The 20,691-nt window shown below is 41.4% G+C and overlaps 1 protein-coding gene across 8 annotated transcripts in view; it reads right to left on the bottom strand.

Annotated features, from left to right (window-relative positions):
- Window positions 1–20,691, bottom strand: part of LOC144610884 (tyrosine-protein kinase CSK) — a 112,733-nt gene that overhangs the window by 52,706 nt on the left and 39,336 nt on the right. Inside the window, exon 1 of one of the 8 annotated variants that reach the window (XM_078429861.1) lies at window positions 20,060–20,144. The exons of 4 other annotated variants lie outside the window; for them this stretch is intronic. The gene's annotated coding sequence lies outside the window, so the exon portion shown is untranslated. Of the gene's footprint in view, window positions 1–4,286; window positions 4,574–18,152; window positions 18,202–18,277; window positions 18,460–20,059; window positions 20,145–20,691 lie in introns of those variants that run through there. 3 more of the 8 variants (XM_078429862.1, XM_078429860.1, XM_078429857.1) reach the window with 3 other exon arrangements.

The following is a 20,691-nucleotide window of genomic DNA, read 5'->3' as shown; positions in this document are numbered from 1 at the left end:
TCTGGTCAAGAGTCAAGTACTCTTGATCCATTATGCAAAGAGCTGTTTTTTTATACATGATCAGTTCTCATTCTAGGGCAAATTTGATTTATTTTGCTGAGCCAATTGCACCTGGAGGAGGCACAAGTTCTTTCACTACAGCAGATTAGCTTAATCGAATCTATCGAGTAATTGACAAAATGCAGCTCTCACCTACAAACATAATACTTGCCTTCAACAATATTAGCAGATTTTAAGCTTTCCTCTTGAAATCAACAGACAGCATGATATGGGAAATACACTATTCATTTGCAATTATAAACCATTTTTGCCATAAAGATACAGGCTTTCAAAGGGTCTGCACTTTGAGATTACAAGACTAATTAATGTATCGCAGGTGAAAAACTGAAATGTAAGTTTATTTCCACCGAGCTGGCCTACCCTCAAGTATCTATGTTTCTATGTTCTATGAGGATTATTCTCTATGTTTCTATCTATCAAGAAATCTAGAATAGGGTTTAGCGGTCCATGGTCACATACCAAAATGCAACATGAACTAAACTTTACAACCTCCTGTAGCATTTTCTCCTTTATTCATACACATCTTTGCCGCATACAATTAATATAGCTGACTTGCATTGGCTTTTACTAGTCCCTGGTTTTTGTCCAATTTTATAACCATTTTGTGTCCCACGTTCTCATAAACAATGAGCATACCAGGAAGGCAAGCCATTGCCTTTAACCCATGCCTCAAAAACTATTCCCCGGCCACCAATGACTTTCCTCACTGCATGAAGCTGAAGCAGACTATTTATGATAATGGTATCATATTGACCTCAAGGTAACGAGTTGAGCTTCGCATAACACCTGCTCTAACAATTGTATCAGCAATTTATATCTGCAAAACCTGATGTTCATGTCAGGGCTGGGATTAAGTCTCAATAACCCAATCCCTTTGAATCCAAGTTGCCCATCAACAAAGTAAGATCTCAATTTTAAGGTGTTTATCCTCAATTTCAAATCTTTCCCATAGGATTATCCTTTCATATCACGCTAGACTTCTTTGGATATCTTCAGGGGCAGTACAAGCACACTGGCTGCTCCAAACAGCACATAGGTACAGAGACCTGCAGTTCATACGCATTCATCATTGATACAGAGGATAATTTTTCATAATGGATCTCAATCTTTATTAAGAGCACAAAAGCTACAAATCTTTGTAGAACTCTGGTTAGGTGACAACCATAATTCTGGTCACCACACACAGAGGATAAGAAAGTCCTCGAGGTGTTACAGAAATGCATCAAAATGGTTCTAGGGTTATTGGATTTTAAATTCAAAGTTAAACGAAGGAGGCAGAAGTTATCCTTGGAGCAAGAGAGGTTGAGAGATTTGGCAGAGAAGCACCAGATTATGACAGGGCACAAGTTTAAGGTGAGAAGGGAAAGATTTAATAGGAACATCATGTGGAGATTTTTCAAACCAATTGTGTTTAGTTTAGAGATACAGCACGGAAACAAGTCTATCGGCCCACCGAGTCCGCGCCGACCAGCGATCCCCGTATATTAACTCTACCCTACACACACTAGGGACAATTTACATTTTTTTAAAATAGAAAGCCAATTAACCTACAAACCTGTACGTCTTTGGAGCGCGGGAAGAAACCTAAGACCTCGGAGAAAACCCGCACGGTCATGGGGAGAACGTACAAACTTCATACAGACAGCACCCGTAGTCGGGATCCAACCCGTGTCTCTGGTGCTGAAAGCGTTATAAGGCAGCAATTCTACTGCTACGCCCAGTGGTACATACAGTGAGTGGTACATACATTGAATGAGCTGCCAGAGGGAGCGATTGAGGCAGGTACAATAACATTTAAACGGTGAATGGACATGAAAGGTTGAGAGGGATATTGGACAAATGGGACTAGTATAGATAGAAATCTTGGATGGCATGGATGAGTTGGGCTGAAAGACCTGTTTCTGTGGTATATTACTGCAATTATACAAAGGTGGTTATTCCAGTGAGCTAATAGTGCAAGATCCAGCGACACAGATTTAAGGTTCGGAACAAATAAGAATTCCAAGACAAATTATATTTATTGATGAAACAATGCACTGTATCCCCCTGGTGACAAGGGAGGGAGAAACAGAGAGCAGGGTTTCAAAAAGGAAATTGGATATACTCAAAGGAAATAAAAGCATAACTATGGGGATCGAGGAAAAACGAGATTGACTGGATAGCTCGACACAAGTTGGCTCGGATTCATTGTTCAAATTATTTTCGTCTCTGCTATAACGGCAAGGTGACAGATTACGGAGCCCAAATGCAACTTGTCTCATCCACCAACCCCTATTTATCATCATTCCATATTCAGTGCCAACCCAATAACGCTGGCTGAGATTGGACATGCCATCAGTGTAAACAAACATCCTGCCATTTTGTTTAGCAGAGCGACACACTGCCACATCCCACCAGTGTATTGTGACGAATGTCAGATTAAAAATTCAATCATCAATATACACTATACATTTTTTTCAAATTCTCACACCAGCGAGCTCCGTTGCCTACTTGGTGCATGTGATGTACGTAGAAATGGGTAAACCTCGAGCAGCCAAGCTGAGCAATAGAAACTGGGATGAATGTTCAATTGCCATGAATTGTTAAAGATCCCAACCTCAAATTCACCATTGGAGAAAGCACTAAAAATTATTCAACACAGGTAGAAAAAATGTAACCTGTTGCAGACAATTCAGGCTTATCATTGAAAGGAACGTTAATCAGAGTAGATAAACACAAAATGCTGGAGAAACTCAGTGGAACAGGCAGCATCTCTGGTGAGAAGGAATGGGTGAAGAAGGGTCTCAGGCCGAAACGTCACCCATTCCTGCTCTCCAGAGATGCTGCCTGTCCTGCTGAATTACTCCAGCATTTTGTGTCTTTCTTCGGTTTAAACCAGCATCTGCGGTTCTTTCCTACACATTAATCAGAGTAGAATTGCCAGGGTAGCATGAGTAGCTTGTAACATTTTCATACTTTCAAAGACAGGCAAGACTTCTGGACTCGGGCATCTAATCTGAAGCAATAACAAAAGCAAATTTATTGCAAAACTTCAGTTTCTCCACTGTCTTTGTCTCAATGACAGAATTAATCATATATCTGCATATTTAATGGAGTCCAAGCCCAAAGCATTTGGAAGAAGGTTCAGAAACTGTTTAGTGGCACAATAGCACAGCTGGTAGAGCTGCTGCCCCACAGTGCCTGAGACCAGGGTACGATCCTGACCTTGGGGGCTGTCCGTGTGGAGTTTGCACGTTCTCCCAGTGACCGCGTAGGTTTCCCCCGGGAGCTCCAGTTTCCTCCCACATCCCAAGGATGTGCAGGTTTGTAAATGGAGGGAGCCGATGAGAAAGTGGGATAACATTGAAGTAGTGTTGGGATGATCGATGGTCGGCGTGGACTTGATGGGCTGAAGGGCCTGTTTCCATGCTGCACCTGTCAATGATTAAATAGGTTTGCCACGCAGCTATTGTTTACAAGAATCTCTTGTATGAAAAAAATCAATATAAAGCTGCTAACATCAGCTTTGTTATTTGGAATACTAGCTTCCAGCTAAGAAATTCTTTATACTAGAAAGCTAGCTTTCCAAACAGAGTGTCAAAGGACTAATTAATAGTGCAACAACGATGTGTATGCAAAAATGATAGGTGAGCATAGAGGTTATTCCAGTGCACAACTGTATGAGACGCAATAGGACTAGCCTACTCTGCAGACTAATGCAGCACTGAGGGCAGGCACCGATTCCTTCAGATGGATCAGCAGCATTCTGCAGTCATAGCATTTGAACAGTGAGTGATCACTGCTTTGTGGTCTTTGTGATAAAAAAGCTTTGGCTTTCTGCAAAGATATTGCACACAAGCAAGTCTCCTGGGCTCATCGCTGCAGTTTAAATATGATGAAAGGTTAACAACGAAAGGGCAGGACTGCAACCTCGCCTCTGCCAATTAACAAATGTGCTGTCGTCCTCCTTTCAAACAATAGAATGGTGACTATGTGAACAGCCATGTACAGTAATATCAAGAAAACTCAGTCTAGTGAACTCTAATGGCCAAAACCACAATCAACAGCACCATAATCACTGAATCATTTATGAGAATCATCAGGCTTGAAGACTTAAACGGGTTAAAAACAAATAGAATAGTATGCCCCATGCTTGTATAAAACACAGAGTATACACAGTAATGAAGTGTAAAATAGGATCTGAGAGGATAGTACACCTGGCTGAGATTGTCACAGCTGAGACTTGCCTGTAAATAGCTGGCTGCCGGTCACAGGGCACAGACAACTGGCTGTATGTAGCAGTCACAAAGGAAGCTCAAGAATGGACCAGACAACAAAATCCCTGTTGATGCCACTTCAGCAAAGCCACGGGATCCCAGAATTGTGCACGCACTTCTTGCGCTGGCGAGTGTCTGACATACGTTGCCCAGTCTTGGAGTTCCTGCAGCACTCGTGCACCATGGAGCAAATGCAATGCAGATTTTTCTCACATAGATCTGTGGAGAGATTGCGATGCAGCCTTCCAGCACTCTGTCTTCCAGTTACATTCCTACACCAATAACTGTGTAGTTCCCCTCACAACTGATAACTGCCCAGCCAATGAACAACGTGGAGCTCAAATTACCATATTCTCTCTGCAGCGCAACATACCAATAAATGGTTCACACATTCTGAACTCGTTAAACAAAATGCAATTTTTGAATAGGCTTTTTTTTCAACATCTTGATTCATTCCACATGAAAGTTAAAAAAAGCAGATTTTTTTAAATTCAACATTCTCCACAAACATGTTATTAAACCTAAATTTTCTTTAAGATTGAGAACTAAATGAGCATGGGTGGGGCATGAAGATCGAAAGTGCTTGATTCAAATGGGTGATCGTCGACTTAGACTTGATTGACAATCAAGTCCAGAATTTTGTGAAATTCTGAAAAATTACGCGCAATATGATATTACGACTGCTCTGGCTCGCAAGGTTCAAAATGTTAGGCAGCGTGGTTTACATCGTGGTATGATATCAAGACAGCTAAATTTGCTTAGGCAGCACATTAATAACTCACCAGTAAGATTAACATTGTCATTAATACACAACTCGCTCTAATTATGCAGGCCAACAATAAATGATTGTCAATAGACACAAAACAGGCAGCAGCATCTCTGGATAGAAGGAATGGGTGACATTTCGGGTCAATACCTTTCTTCAAACCCGCCGACAAGGGAGAGGCTGTTGTCGTCTGGCGAGCTGACTTTCACCACACCGAGGCCAGATGCTAGCTCTCGGACACCTCCTCTACTTATCCTTAGACCATGACCCCACAGATGAGCACCAGGCCATAATCTCACAGACCATTTAAGAAAGTCAGTCTGAAGATGGGTCTCGACCCAAAACGTCACCCATTCCTTCTATCCAGAGATGCTGCCTGTCCCACTGAGTTACTCCAGCATTTTGTGTCTATCTTTGGTTTAAACTAGCATCTGCAGTTCCTTCCTACAATAAATGACTGTCATCAATATATGGGCAGCAACCAGACAATGAGCGATTAACAATAACTACATTTTTGCCCCAGCATAAAATAATTGAATTGAAACAAGTTGTTCTAGACTCACCGAACTTTAACACAATCCTGCATTGGGTAACTAACCAAGACACTGAGTTTAGCTCATGGCAAATTGCCAAGATTCTACCATGGCAGAAGCTATCTCCAGTGCCTAATACAAGCTGCCAATTTAAATTAGCAATTTTCATTAAGACAGAGCCTTTTATAATCTGTCAGACAAAGTACTGCATAGGCAATAATATTCTTTTGAAGAAAAAGCATTGTGGTAATATGGGAAACAATGAACCACGCTCCCAAAGTCATACTAAACATATTATCACTGAGCAATGAACACTGGCCTGGATTCTGGTGGTAGTTATCTTCCTGTTAAAGGTAATGTGGGGGGGGGGGGGGTGATGCTCGAGTAATTCAACGGGTCAGGCAGCATTTCTGGAGGACTTGGTTAGATGATGTTTCAGGTCAAGACCCTTCTCCAGCGCCTGCTCATTCAAGTGTCTAATTGGTTTCCAAATTCCAGTTACAATGGAAGTTGAACGCACAATGTTCTATGATTAGAATGTTTTCCACCATGTTCCAACCAGTGTTAATGTCGTACTATTATCAAATCACCTCATGGGAGAATTAAACAATAAATATCAAGCATTATTAGGGATATTAAGACACATGTTAAGATCACAGAGCTCTATTTTTTTTTAATGAGTATCTTGGAGGCAACAGGTTTTGGTTACTTAGATTGTTGATACTGAACTGGCATCACAACTTCAAGTTCCACCAATCTTTGTTACAAGTCACAAATTGGATAAATAACTTCACCAGAATGGGCAGACTCGGCAGAAACTGCTCAATTACTACCAAATGGCTGCCAAACATAAAATCTGTTCTTCAGCTTGCCCGACGAAGGTTATCATAAAATTAAAAATGAAAGGATTACATAACATACTCGGTAAATTCTTTTGCTTTCGAAACCAAGCTTACAATGCAGCGGCATAGCAAAAACTCAAATGTTTCCAAATACACAGGACGTGATGTTAAATTCCAAAGTGCTAACTCTTAACTTCCTCGCGGTGGTGATGGAAGGTTTAAGCACTCACCTACACACATTTAAGGTATCACAAATAGCTGGAGTAACTCAGCGGGTCAGGCAGCATCTCCTGAGTTACTCCAGTTTTTTGTGATACCTGAGATTTGTACCAGCATCTGCAGTTATTTTCCTGTACTAAGCCCACTCCGTTATTCAATTAAATCAACTCCATTCACCCAATATTGATCAATATCCCTCAACTCCTTTTAAACAAATCTCACAATCAAAAGTCCCGCTTCAGTCAACACCCGCCACAACAATCCTACTCACAAAAAGATGTAAATCTACTATCTTTGGCGAGAAAAAAAAAGCTTCTAAATTTCACTTAATCTTACGGATCATATCAGTTTTTTAGTTTCTTCTGTTGGATTTCACAACATTTCTCTTAACTATATAATCCGTGCATACTGCAAATATTCCTTGTATTTTTTGAAACACTACTCAATAACCATAATATTCAGAATGGTTAGGGTAATACGCAAGCATGCAATAACTGGCCAATATTAAAACAATTTCAGTAATTTAGCACCATTTCTCATAGGGACACACCATAAAGAACTTTAAAGTTATTTCTATATGAAAATTTCATGTATCCGAGGATGTGAAATCTAGACAAAACGAGGCGATAAATGTCTCTTCAGATTTCGCAACTTCACCCTGACCTTTTGTTTATTATGCTAGACTAAGAGCTAAACAGATTTCTTGTAATGACCATCCATCACCCTACCCCTTCCCCCTACCATCTTCCCGGAAAGGAAAACCCAGCAACTCCCTCGAGACAATTCCAGGAAAATACTGATAAAGTCCTTTCTATAAAGATTTTCCAAGGAATAAGACATTTGATATTACAATTCTGCCACCATTTGTAGCAATGTGATTTTTGTAAGCACAGGTACAGTCAGTGAAGCTAGGGGAAGAGATAACATCTTCTGGCAATCGTCAAAGCAAGAAAATGGATGCAGTTACAGACGCTTTCTATGCAGCAAGATGGGGATAAACACGTATTAACTATTTTACTTTAAGTTCTGTAGGAAAATAACTGCAGATGCTGGTACAAATCGAAGGTATCACAAAAAGCTGGAGTAACTCAGCGGGTTAGGCAGCACCTCAGGAGAGAAGGAATGGGTGACGTTTCGGGTCGAGACCCTTCTTCAGACTGAAGGGTCTCAACCCGAAACATCACCCATTCCTTCTCTCCCGAAATGCTGCCTGGCCCGCTGAGTTACTCCAGCTTTTTGTGATACCTTACTTTAAGTTCTATTTAATAAGATAAAAGCGGCAACACAAATTAAGCACAATATCTGCTTGGCTGAAAGTAGACTGAAATTGAAAAGACTGTTGCAGTTTTCTGAAGAATTATTCAGTTAAACTTTTATTCACAGACTGTTTTATCCAAATATAAAGCAGACTTCACAGAACCTAGTGTCAAAAGACAAGCTTGATCATCTGCAAGTGGTTGGGTGGGGGTAGGGGAGAAGTAATTGTACTGCTGCTGAAAGTAATGGATTGTCAATGTGTTTAGTGGTGGCTGAAGAAATAAGCTTTCAATATTTAATTATACTCAAAATGCTTTCAATGGTTTTAGATCTTTCAATTTAAAAGCCCGAGATATCAAATTACCACTTAAATTCCCTCTTCCAAATGAAGAGTTTTGTTTTGAATACTTGGACCTTTCACAATTCTTCACCAGCAAGGCATCAAACATTTATTCAGACATCAGGGCACCTTGCTACCACATCAATATATCTACTCATTTACTCTTCAACCTTGGCTGTGCCCTCAACAGATCTACTCTCTTCACAAACTATGTTATAAATTTTGTTCTGTTTTGCAACTGTGTGATCAAACTTCTCCCTACACCCAGGCAAGAGTTTTATCGTATTAGTTCAGAGATATAGCACGGAACCAGGCCCTTCGGCTCGCTGATCCCCGTACCAGCGATCCCCATACACTATCGTACACATTGGGTACAGTTTACAATTTTTACCGAAACCAATTAACCTACAAATCTGAAGACAAACCTCGAGTCTGCAGCTTGCAGCCCAGCAGTATGAACATTGACTTCTCCAACATTAGATAGTTCCTCTGTCCCTCTCTTCCCCTCCCCCTTCCCAGTTCTCCCTCTATCTTCCTGTCTCCACCTATATGCTTCCTTTGTCCCGCCCCCGACATCAGTCTGAAGAAGGGTCTCGACCCGAAACATCACCCATTCCTTCTCTCCTGAGATGCTGCCTGACCTGCTGAGTTACTCCAGCATTTTGTGAAATAAATACCTTCGAGTCTGAAGAAGGATCTCAATCCGAAACATCACCCATTCCTTCTCTCCAGAGATGCTGCCTGTCCCGCTGAGTTACTCCAGCATTTTGTATCCACCTTCGCTTTAAACCAGCATCTGCAGTTCTTTCCTGCACTAACCTACAAATCAGTTGTCTTTGGAGCGAGGGAAGAAAACCATATCACCCGGAGAAAATTCACGCGGTCACAGGGAGAACGGACAAGCTCCATACAGGCAGCAACCGCAGTCATGATCGATCTCTAGCGCTGTAACGCAGTAACTCTACCACAGCAGCATTGTGCCAGCCTTAGTAGTATCAGTGTTTCTGCCAATTTGGAAAATTCAAGCACCAACTTACATTATAATTTTGACTATTGAGTTTTGAGGGCTGTTCAGGGTGATTAAGGGAAGAGATGGCATAAATCACAGGTGTACTTTTGGAAAAACAAAGGATAATCAGATGAACAGCATTAAAAGTTGTGCAATTTTTATTTTAGACTTCTATTTTGTTTTAGACTTCAAAACTCAACGAATGTTTAACCAGCAGCTGTTGTTCAAACATTGACAATCCCTCTTCTGCAGAGAAATTATTTCAGATTCGGTCAATTTTGTATTCAGTCAATTTCATTATAAAAATGACTGCAGTAACATTCAAAAGGTCAACTTTAATAAAACCTTGAGCACTCTTGCTCGAATGTTCAGATGCTGCTCATTTATCACCAGGCATATTGGCAGCCATCTGGTATAATTCCAAACAATATATCATGGCAAAACAGTAATTCAGAAAAACATCAGCACTTTTAGTTGATGAAACAACCTCCGAGTATCCAGTTTCCCCGAAATATAGACTATTGTTTAAAGAAAGTCAAAATGGAACTAAGAACTGTTTTGCCAGTATAAGCCTGCATACAGTCAGACACAAAGTGTTGGAGAAAAAGGACGGGTGACATTTCAGGTCGGGACCCTTCTTTCTGACCCAAAGAAGGGTCATGACGCAAAACATCACCCATCCTTTTCCTCCAGAGATGCTGCCTGACCCGCTAAATTACTGCAGCACTGCGTGTGTCTATCTTTGGTATAAACCAGCATCTGCAGTTTCTTGTATCTGCATACATTTAAGGTGCCCCCATTGAGTTGGATGCATAGCAGCCTTTAACATTTGTGTTTTAAAAGAGGATGAAATACACACTTCTCCTTTGTACGCTGGGCAGTGACTTCAGATTCAAAGCGACTGGAGTTAACCTATTTGCATGTCTCATTGGGGGAATCAGTGTGCCTTGTCATGGGACATGTCATGGTACATGAGACATGACAAGGCCACAAAAGGATACAAAGTGCTGCAGTAACTCAGCGGGTCAGGCAGCATCTCAAGAGAACATGGATGGGGAACGTTTCGAGTCAGGACCCTTCAGACAACCCCACAATTTGATCTCGAAACAAAAAAAAACAAAACATTTTGGTCACCGTGCTATAGGAAAGATACCGCTAAACTTAAAAGAGTGCAGGATGTTGCAAGGACTCAAGGGACAGATTACAGGGAAAGGTTGTGACTTTATTCCTTGGAGAGCAGGAGACCGAGGGGTGTACAAAATTGAGGGGCAAATGTAAGCTTATTCCCAGGTTTGGGGAAATCGAGAACTAGAGAGCACAGGTTTAAGGTGAGAGGGGAAAGATTTAACAGGAATCTGAGAGGCAACCTTTTCCACAAAACGAGAGGTATATATTAGGAAGGAGCTGCCAAAGGGGTTGATGCAGGTACAAAAACATTTAAAAGACATTTGGACTGGTACATGGATAGGAAAAGGTTTAGATGGATATGGGCCAAATGCGGGTAAAATCGGACTAGCATGCCGTCAGCATAGCTGCAGAATAATTTCCGTGCTGTATGACCGCGCTTCGATGACATGGCATTATTGTACTACCCATAATGTAGTAATTGACATGATCGTTTTAAAAGTCAAACATGCATCTGAATGGTTGATCGAACACGACTGATGCGCAAGGTTTTATTTTTATAGAAGTCGATCTTTTGAGTGCATTGCTGCTATTTTTAATAATAAAATTTGCAAACTCAGAATTGAATCTGAAATTGTTCCTCCTTTAGAAAAGTCTCTTGGTTTGGAGAGAAGCAGGAGAATGGGGTTAAAAGGGAAAGAACGATCAACCATGATTGAATGACTCGACTTGATGGGCTGAATGGCCTAATTCTGCTCCAATGTCTTATGAAAAGTCCTGAAAGACGTCTAAAGGGAAAGGCTGTGGGTCAAGTGACACAGGGCTTCCAAAGGCGGTGATCTGGTTGTGACCTTTGAATGAAAAACTGTTTTACACCTTTTTTCCGTTAATCATGGGCAGCATCGCTCCAAAAATTCAAGTTAACATATTGTTAATTGCAATTCTAGAAGCTTCCAATTGGCAAAAACATGCGATACACATAGTAGAATGAAGCTCTGGCTTGGATGGTGGAGAACAAAAATGCCAGAGGAGCAAGATGGACCACTCGACCCTAAAAACCGTAGTATGTCATGACACCATTTTAGTCGGCAGAAACTTGCAGAAACATTTAAAAAGAAAAATAACAAAAATCTGTGAATTGATAGATGAGATCTATACTGCATTTTAATGGTATCATCACACATACTGTTCCCCCAAAGCACTGATTACACTGCGAGAGGCATAGCGAACGGCGGGTTTTGCCTACTAAAATGGCAGACGTTACGCTCCTTTGCGTACTACACTTAGGTATGGTCGATTTCAACGGAGTGGTCCATCTTGTTTCTCTAATATCTTTGGTGGGGAAGGAATCATAAGTGTAAGCTGCACAAGGATTTTCTTGGATAGTGCTTTAACAAGTCACTCAATGATATCAATCTAGTTGCCTGCTGCTGCATGATAGCCAACTACTTTCAAATGACAGCTAAATCACAAACATTACTCAACAAATAAACACAATGTCACTACTTTATAGCAAAAGTGTATATTCAGTTTCCATAATGTAAAATGTGCAGACAGGATAAATAATAAGTCACAGTGCTTAGTCTCCAATCATCTCAGTCTTTCTAGCAATTGGACCAAGACCTCATTCTGTCAAGTCCATATGGTAGCAACAGCCTGTTCATGTTAAAAGAAGCCATGCACACATTCCTTCCATTCCTCAGATCCAGAATGGACAAAACTCTTCCTTGACTTAGAGACGAAAACACCCACATTACCAAACAATTGCAAACCGAAGAACATTTTAATTGGGAAACAAGAGCCTGGAAACTACTGCAGTACACATTTATCTTAAAGGATCATTAATGCAGGGAAGATGGACACAAAAAGCTGGAGTAACTCAGCGGGACAGGCAGCATCCCTGGAGAGAAGGAATGGTGACGTTTCGGGTCGAGACCCTTCTTCAGACATGTGCTGAAGGGTCTCGACCCGAAATGTCACCCATTCCTTCTCGTCAGCGATGTTGCCTGGCCCACTGAGTTGCTCCAGCTTTTTGTGTCTATCTTCGGTTTAAACCAGCATCTGCAGTTCCTTCCTACACATTAATGCAGGGAATATATTTGCATTATCCAGAATACCACACACAGGGCACTTACGTAGGTTTGATCCCCAAAACCACAGGCAAAGAGAAAACTAGCATTAATTCAAAACCCCATATGGAGTCAAGAATCTAGAGTGTATTTATTTGCCGTATACACCAGATGTGAGCCAGAACATTAAGATTCCTACTTGTTGCAGATTTATAGACTCATTAGAGACAGTAACACACGATAGATTATCAGTCATTCTCAGTAAATTATACCATGAACATAAAATCATTAGTTCATAAGTGATAGGAGTAGAATTAGGCCATTCGGCCCATCAAGTCTACTCTGCCATTCAATCATGGCTGATCCATCTCTCCCTCCTAACCCCATTCTCCTGCCTTCTCCCCATAACATCTGACACCCACACTAATCAAATCTATCCATCTCTGCCTTAAACATATCCACAGACTTTGCATCCACAGCCTTCTGTGGCAAAGATTTCCACAGATTCACCACCCTCCTACTAAAGAAATTCTTCCTCATCTTCCTACAAGAATGTCCTTTAATTCTGAAGCCATGACCTCTAGTCCTAGACTCTCCCATTAGTGGAAACATCCTCTCCACATCCACTCTATCAAAGCCTTTCACTGTTCTGTACGTTTCAATGAGTTTCCCTATCATTCTTCTAAACTCCAGCAAATATAGGCCCAGTGCCGTCAAACGCTCATCATATGTTAACCTACTCATTCCTGGGATCATTCTTGTAAACCTCCTCTGGACCCTCTCCAGAGCCAGCACATCCCTCCTCAGATATTGCTCACAATAATAAGGGAAGATCCAACGTGTAGGACGGGATTGCAGATGCACATTTAAACCGAAGATACACAAAAAGCTGGAGAAACTCAACAGGTCAGACAGACTATCTGGAGAAAAGAAATAGGTGACGTTTCGGGTCAAGACCCTTCTTCAGACTCAAAGCAGGGACATACCCCATAGCAGTGCAAAGCCTGTTGTGGTCTGAGGTAGGGGAGATAGGGTTGTGTAAGTGGGTTAAGTTGTAGGGAATCTGCTGCTCTTGAACTTGGAGGCAATGGTTTTCGGGTTCCTCCACTTTCCTCCCGATGGTAGCAACAAAGGGAAAGTCTGGCCAGTGTGGTGAGAGTCTTTAAGGACATTAACTGCCTTCTTAAGGCAGTGCTGCCTGCAGATCCTATCGATGGTGGGAAGCTCAGTACTCAATACTCACTGAAAAGAAAATTCAGGTTCAATGTAGTTTTAGCAGCTACAGGGTATGAGAGGGAGGCAGATGGAGGAATGACTGAACTATTATAAAAGAGTCAACATAGCAAGCTTAATCAAATGAATTATTCAAAACTGTACACGTTGAAGTGAGAAATCTGTTTGATAACATTTAATGCTAAAGTTCAATTCAATTAACGATGTTGCAGAGTGTTGAGGGAGGGTAAATTGTTGCACTGGTGTCTTTATATGGCACTGACGTAGGTATATGCAAATAGAACCAATTTCATCATGAAGAGCAACAAAAGCAGTTATTTTCTCCCCTTGTGACTGGCATAAATCTGCCTCATCCTTGCTCAATTCTCATCAGCATTCCCAACAAAAAGTGCAAATTAGAAGTCAAAGGGGATTTTGCAATTTCCATAAGTACGCTCTATTTACAGAAAGCAAAAATATGATAAGATTACTTTGGAAACTTGATAGAAGCTGCCTCAGATGAGGCAGAGCCTTAATTCCATCACGTTACGCACGACTTTAAAAGTGGTAGTTAATTAGAGTCAGAGTCATACAGCGTGGAAACAGGCCCTTCGGCCCAACTCGCCCACACCAACCAACATGTCCCAGCTACACTAGTCCCACCTACCTGTGTTTGCCCCATATCCCTCCAAACCTATCCTATCCATGTACCTGTCTAATGTTTCTCAAACATTGCAATAGTCCCAGTCTCAACTAACTCCTCTGTTCGCTTGTTCCATACATCCACCACCCTTTGTGTTAAGCTACAAACATTTAAAAGTTACACCTCAGATTCCTATTAAATCTTTTCCCCTTTACCTTAAACCTATGTCCCCTGGAACACGATTCACCTACTCTGGGCAAGCGACTCTGTGCATCTACCCAATCTATTCCTCTCATGATTTTATACACTGGTTTGTTACAAGTAAATCCAAATGGCAAACATTACTGATAAAGTCTCACCCATTGAAGCTCGTCCATGCTTCTCATAACCATGAACGACTAAATAATATAAGCATGCGGCAATTGGAGGATTACAACTTAGACAAACAGCACATTTAAATGATAACTAAATGGATAAAGAATTCATATAATGATTTGATGCATCAAAGCTGTGTACAGAGGTCAACTCTGATCGGAAGCAACTTAGTGACATGCACTGGAAATAGCACTAAATCTTAACCATTAGTCACAAAATATAATTTGCAGCTGTGTTCTTGCACTAAAAATACATGTACATGGAGGAACTGAAAAGTGATTTTGTTGAGTTGCTATTTTTTAAATCAACACATTGAATATTCATCTTCTGACAGTCCATTACACAGTCATGTGGATCTGGTAAACCTTGGAAAACTCTCAGTCTGAAGAAGGGTCTCGACCCAAAACGTCACCCATTCCTTCTCTCCAGGGATGCTGCCTGTCCCACTGAGTTACTCCAACATTTTGTGTCTATCTGCTGTTGAATAATCAACTATGCTTGGTCAAAGTGACACTTGATTGTCGCAAATAACTACTCAACACATGTTCAATTATTTCTGTAAATTTGTAGATACATCTCGCTCTAAAACTTAATGTTATTTTCAGTATTTCCATTTTGTTTCAGCTATTCTATTAACTTCAAATCCTCTAAAATCCCTCGGGTGATGGCAACTTTGGGCTCACCCCTTACCACAGTCTAAAGTTTGGGCGGCATGGAGGAGTAAAGGTAGAGCTACTGCCTCACAGCGCCAGAGACCCGGGTTCGATCCTGACTACAGGTGCTTATCTGTATGGAGTTTGTACGTTCTCCCCGTGACGTGCATGGGTTTTCTGAGATCTTCGGTTTCTTCCCACATTCCAAAGACGTACAGGTTTGTAGGTTAATTGGCTTGGAATAAATGTAAAATTGTCCCTAGTGTGTGTGTAGGGTAGTGTTAATGTGCGGGTCAGTGCGGACTTGGTGGGCCGAAGGGCCTGTTTCTGTGCTGTATCTCTAAAACTAAAAACGAAACTAAATGTATGCCTTATGATTTCAATCGTTCTACCAAAGGAAATAGACGGTTATTATTTACTCTATGCGGACCCCTTAATTTTATGGGCTTGCTCTAAAGGAAACAACCCATGCTTATTAAATCACCTCAGAGCTACAATTTTCCAGTTCCAGCAACCGACTCCCAATACAATCCAACTGCAATACTGCAGTTGTGGAATGGTTATTTTCTGAAGCAAACTGGAGGCTGGGAATTGTTAAATTGAGCCTGAAATGCTTATCACTGAACAGGAGGCAGCAACTGAAGTTGATTGCAAGTTCATTTTTTAGACCCCATGACTAGTTATAATACCTTTAAATGGATCCACTTTATAAAGTAATAGCTGCAATCAGTCACAAGTAACAATGCATCGTATATGCAACTGGGAACTTTCAGTTATGCTTGACTTTAATGCTGATCATTGCTCAAAATACTTATTGCATCAAAGATAGAATAGAAAGTCTGAAGAAGGGACTCGACCCATTCATAGAAACATACAAAAATAGGTGCAGGAGTAGGCCATTCGGCCCTTCCAGCCAGCATCACCATTCAATATGATCATGGCTGATCATTTAAAATCTGTACCCCGCTCCTAATTTTTCCCCATATCCCTCGATTCCTTTTGCCCCAAGAGCTGAATCTAACTCTCTCTTGAACTAACTCCTTCTATCCAGAGATGCAGCCTGTCCGGCTGAGTTACTCCAGTATTTTGTGTCTATCTTCAGTGTAAACCAGCATCTGCAGTTCCTTCCTACTTATTATATCATGCTGCACATATTTCTTCAAATGTGGCACTGGGCCTAATCTTCTCCAATTATAGACCAACCTATAATGCATGACCACTCCAAATTGTACATGGAACAGATTCTCATTTAATTAGGCTAGTCTCTCTACATATTCCATTGTATCTAGGCCCGAGTGAAGAGAATTAAATCACCTCATCTCCCCAACCATAAATCCCAAGATCCAACTCACGCCTACCCTTCAGATGCCAGTACCACCACACCTCCCCATCCAAACTCATCTCGATCACCTTTTACTACTACCTCAAAGACCTTTAACTTGCAATCAGAGGCCTGTGCCCTCTGATCGAAGACTCTTCCACTAGTGGAAACATATTTGCCACATCCACTCTATCCAGGCCATTCACTATTTGCTAATTTACAATGAAGTCCCCCCCTCCCCCTTCTTTCTTCTAAACTCTAGCGAGTACAGGCCCAGTGTCGTCAAAAGCTCATCAGATGTTAACCCAATCATCCATGGGATTACTCTCTTAAACTAAGACCAAAGACCTGCAGTGCCACCCACTATTACAATAGTTCTCCAATCTGAATGAAAGCAAGCCCATTGCGTGGCTCTGTGAATCAAAGCATCTTTTCAAAAGCTCAGCACACATTTCTTTCCCAACCATTTCTCTTGGAAGGTGTTGTGAAGTTTAGGATTTGAAAGCTGAGACCGGTAAACAAACGTGATCTTAATTCTAAACATCTCACTTCCAATATTTCCAACCGTTTTAATTGATTGCATCTTTAGAAAATGTTCTTTGCCTCCTTGTCTCCAATTCCAACCATCTTAAAAATAAACCATCAAATGCAGACACACAAAATGGGATAGTGTAATCATCTCTCCATTGCCCAGGACATCAAACCTTCAGAATTCCTCAGCCAAGCACTCTAACATCAGAACATTAGCAATCCAACTCGTAACTAGTACCCAAGCATTAAAGAAAAGGATTTGAAAACAATATGTACACCTAGTCACACTCCACATACACCTTCGTCAACTACATAACAGCTTCCTACATGCTTATATATCATGTATATAAAATCACGAGAGAAATAGATCGGTTAGATGCAGTCTCTTGCCCAGAGTAGATGAATCGATGACCAGAGAACATTGGTTTAAGGTGAAGGGGAAAAGATTTAATCGGAATCCAATGGGTAACTTTTTCACACAAAGGGTGGTGGGTGTATGGAACAAACTGCCAGAGGAGGTAGTTGAGGCAGGGACTATCCCAACGTTTAAGAAACATTTGAACAGGTACATGAATAGGACAGGTTTGGAGGGAAATGGACCAAATGCAGGCAGGTGGGGCTAGTGTCGCTGGAACACATTGGCCGGTGTAGGCAAGTTGGGCCGAACGGCCTGTTTCCACACTGTATCACTCTATGACTCATGGTAAGACCAAGAAAGTTAGAATTACAGGTACTGCAATTTTACCCCCAAAAGAAAACAAATCATCGTTTCACTTCTCCTTTACAACATGAAAAGTCTGGTTAAACATACAAAAAGAGCAATGCAGACATACTTTGAAGAATGGATAACGTGGGTTGGGGTGGAGAGGTGAAATTGGAGGGGGGAGAGAGGAGGAAGAAAAATAGTGAGAATGAGTCAAACAGTTACTAAGTGCACATACCTTCACAAATACTCAACTTTTTTTGCATAATTGAACAGCTAAGACCTGAAAACGATAAAAGTGTTACTCTTAATCATTGCCATCTTTAAGTGGAGAACAAGGTGCAGGCACAAACAAGTACCCACCAGCAGTAACCGACCACAAAAATTCAAAGCATGTCTATAATAAAGTAATTTGTTCAGACTCGGCTCAGGCGAGAGGATGACAAAATACTGCAAGAGTCAGTGACTTCTTCAAACCACAAACGGAAATGACGCTGCCAAGATGCACAACGCGAATCAGATGCACTGCTTAGCCAGCAGCATCCCAAATCATCAGCCATCCAGAAAACACCTGCTTCCAGAAACGACGACCACTTTGTTCACAAAGCAGTGTCACGATCGAACGAGAGAAAGTTACAGCAAACATTGCACACCAGCTTAAATACATTGGATAATAGGCAGCAGAACCACTCCTCCAACTCCTCCACACCTCCAACTCCAGTTGACCTTAAAGCATATGTAGGAAGTTATGTGGTTGACTCAGGTGCCACCGGCTATACATGTTGTTTTCAAATCCTTTTTTGTAATGCTCAGGCTGACCATAATAGTTTACCTTAAATTCGGCCTGGTATCCATAATTTTGAATATCCAAATTACATTTCCCAGCAAGGGCAGCATTTCAGTTCGACCGTTTTGTAAATACACACACAATAATACTTTATTATAACAATACTTTATTTATAATAATATAAAGTACACCCATGCTTCAATGTCTATAACTTGAATAATAAGCTGGTTATCATTTTAACAGCAGCCATGGATTTCTTTCTGAAGACTTGTATTGGGATATTTTTGAAAATGGTCACCAAAAAAAAAGTTCAGATTGTAACGTTTTCACCATCATTTTCAGTTTGGAAATTTATGCATCAAATTGCAAGTCGTAGTGATACTCCTTAAATTGACTGGGGTGGGACTCTGGCAGTGTACGAAGGGCACAGTGACAGATGCACCACACATCTCTGTCCTCCATACAGCCGGCAAGCTCCTCTTTTGTCTCTACACATGCATCTTCCATCAACATCTTCAGCATGGTCTTGTTTGGTCGTCCCGGGTTCCGTCTTCCATGGGTGGGTTCCCACAGCACAACTTTGTTTGCTGGTATTTCTGGATGGCGGTGGCAATGACCAGCGAGGCTCATCCTTCTCCACCTGATCTCTATTAATACTCTACACTATTAAAGACATTATGTTACACAGTAGAATACATTTTCCATGGATCCTAGTGAGATGAAGAGAGCACAGGAACTGGGGCTCCAGCAAATCCAGATGCTGACTGCTGTAATTTCCAAATAGACAAAGGGTTAGTTGGAGTTCTACTGGTTCCACATAACCTGGGGGGGGGGGCAAGAACCCAGTCTGAAAAAGTGTCTCGACCCAAAACATCACCTATTCCTTTACTCCAGAGATGATGTCTGACCCGCTGAGTTACTCCAGCTTTTTATGTCTACTTTCGGAGGGGTAAGTCAGTTGTATTTACAGCAGAGGTGGCTTTCAACCATTACCACGATTAGGCACCTTTCAGATTCGGATCCATTACTGCAAATTTGATCATTCAATGGTTCATCACTGTTTCATTTCCGAGTGTCACACAATGAAAAAAATAATTCAATTCCCCATGTGGTTTGTGTCTCAGTCCATAACAGAACAGTTTTACTCCCTTGCACGACATGCAAGGTTTGGTAGGGATCAAGGTGTAGGATGGAGAAACTAACGTGGCTCGTTCGTTGGCACCACCAACTCTGCTGGAACTTCCACCGCACCAACAAATTTCAAGTGGGGAAACTAAATTGATTTAAAACTAAAATTACTCGACAAGGTTGACAAAATGTGTAATCCAGAAAAGTGGGCATCTCTGCGGCTGACGTACCTGATAAGGAATCCATCCATAATGTGGACCACGTGCTTGGGCCTGTTATGACCAAATGCATCAGCTTCAGGAGGCCAAGAAATGCTCCGCGTGTCTGGTGCTCAGAAGTGCATTTTCTGCACACTAATAACAAGACTCGCTCCGCTTTAAGAAGTGCAAGCTGACTTCAAGCATCGGAAAGCTTACCGCGCTGCTCGCCCTCGCAAACAGCAAGCAACCCAGAAACACTGCAATTAACTCTGGCAGGTTCAAATTTAAATGAGGCCCAATCAACTAGGTAAGTCAGACCTCCCACTGATACGAGATTTGGCGCAGCAGCTGCTTGGCAGGTTGCTCACCTGATGTACACTAAATAACATTTTTGTTCAGTTATACACTTTCATCTCTTTAAATAATTAAAACTGCAAAATTTCAACTCAAAGCATATCACCAGCTCATCAAATCCATGCCACCTGTGCAGTAGAAACCAAGCTAGTCCCACTTACTGAATCAGTCAACAAGATGGTGTGACGATCTAAATCTACTCCTTTTGACAGGCAGTACTGGACATTGATCTGTTTCCACACCATACCCCTCCATTTCTCTACGCCTCCCTCTCCCCTGACTCTCAATCTGAAACAGTGTCTTGATCT

The sequence above is a fragment of the Rhinoraja longicauda genome, chromosome 38 (assembly GCF_053455715.1).
Source record: "Rhinoraja longicauda isolate Sanriku21f chromosome 38, sRhiLon1.1, whole genome shotgun sequence".
Classification (NCBI taxonomy): Eukaryota; Metazoa; Chordata; class Chondrichthyes; order Rajiformes; family Arhynchobatidae; genus Rhinoraja; species Rhinoraja longicauda.
This window is presented reverse-complemented; position numbering and strand designations above follow the sequence as displayed.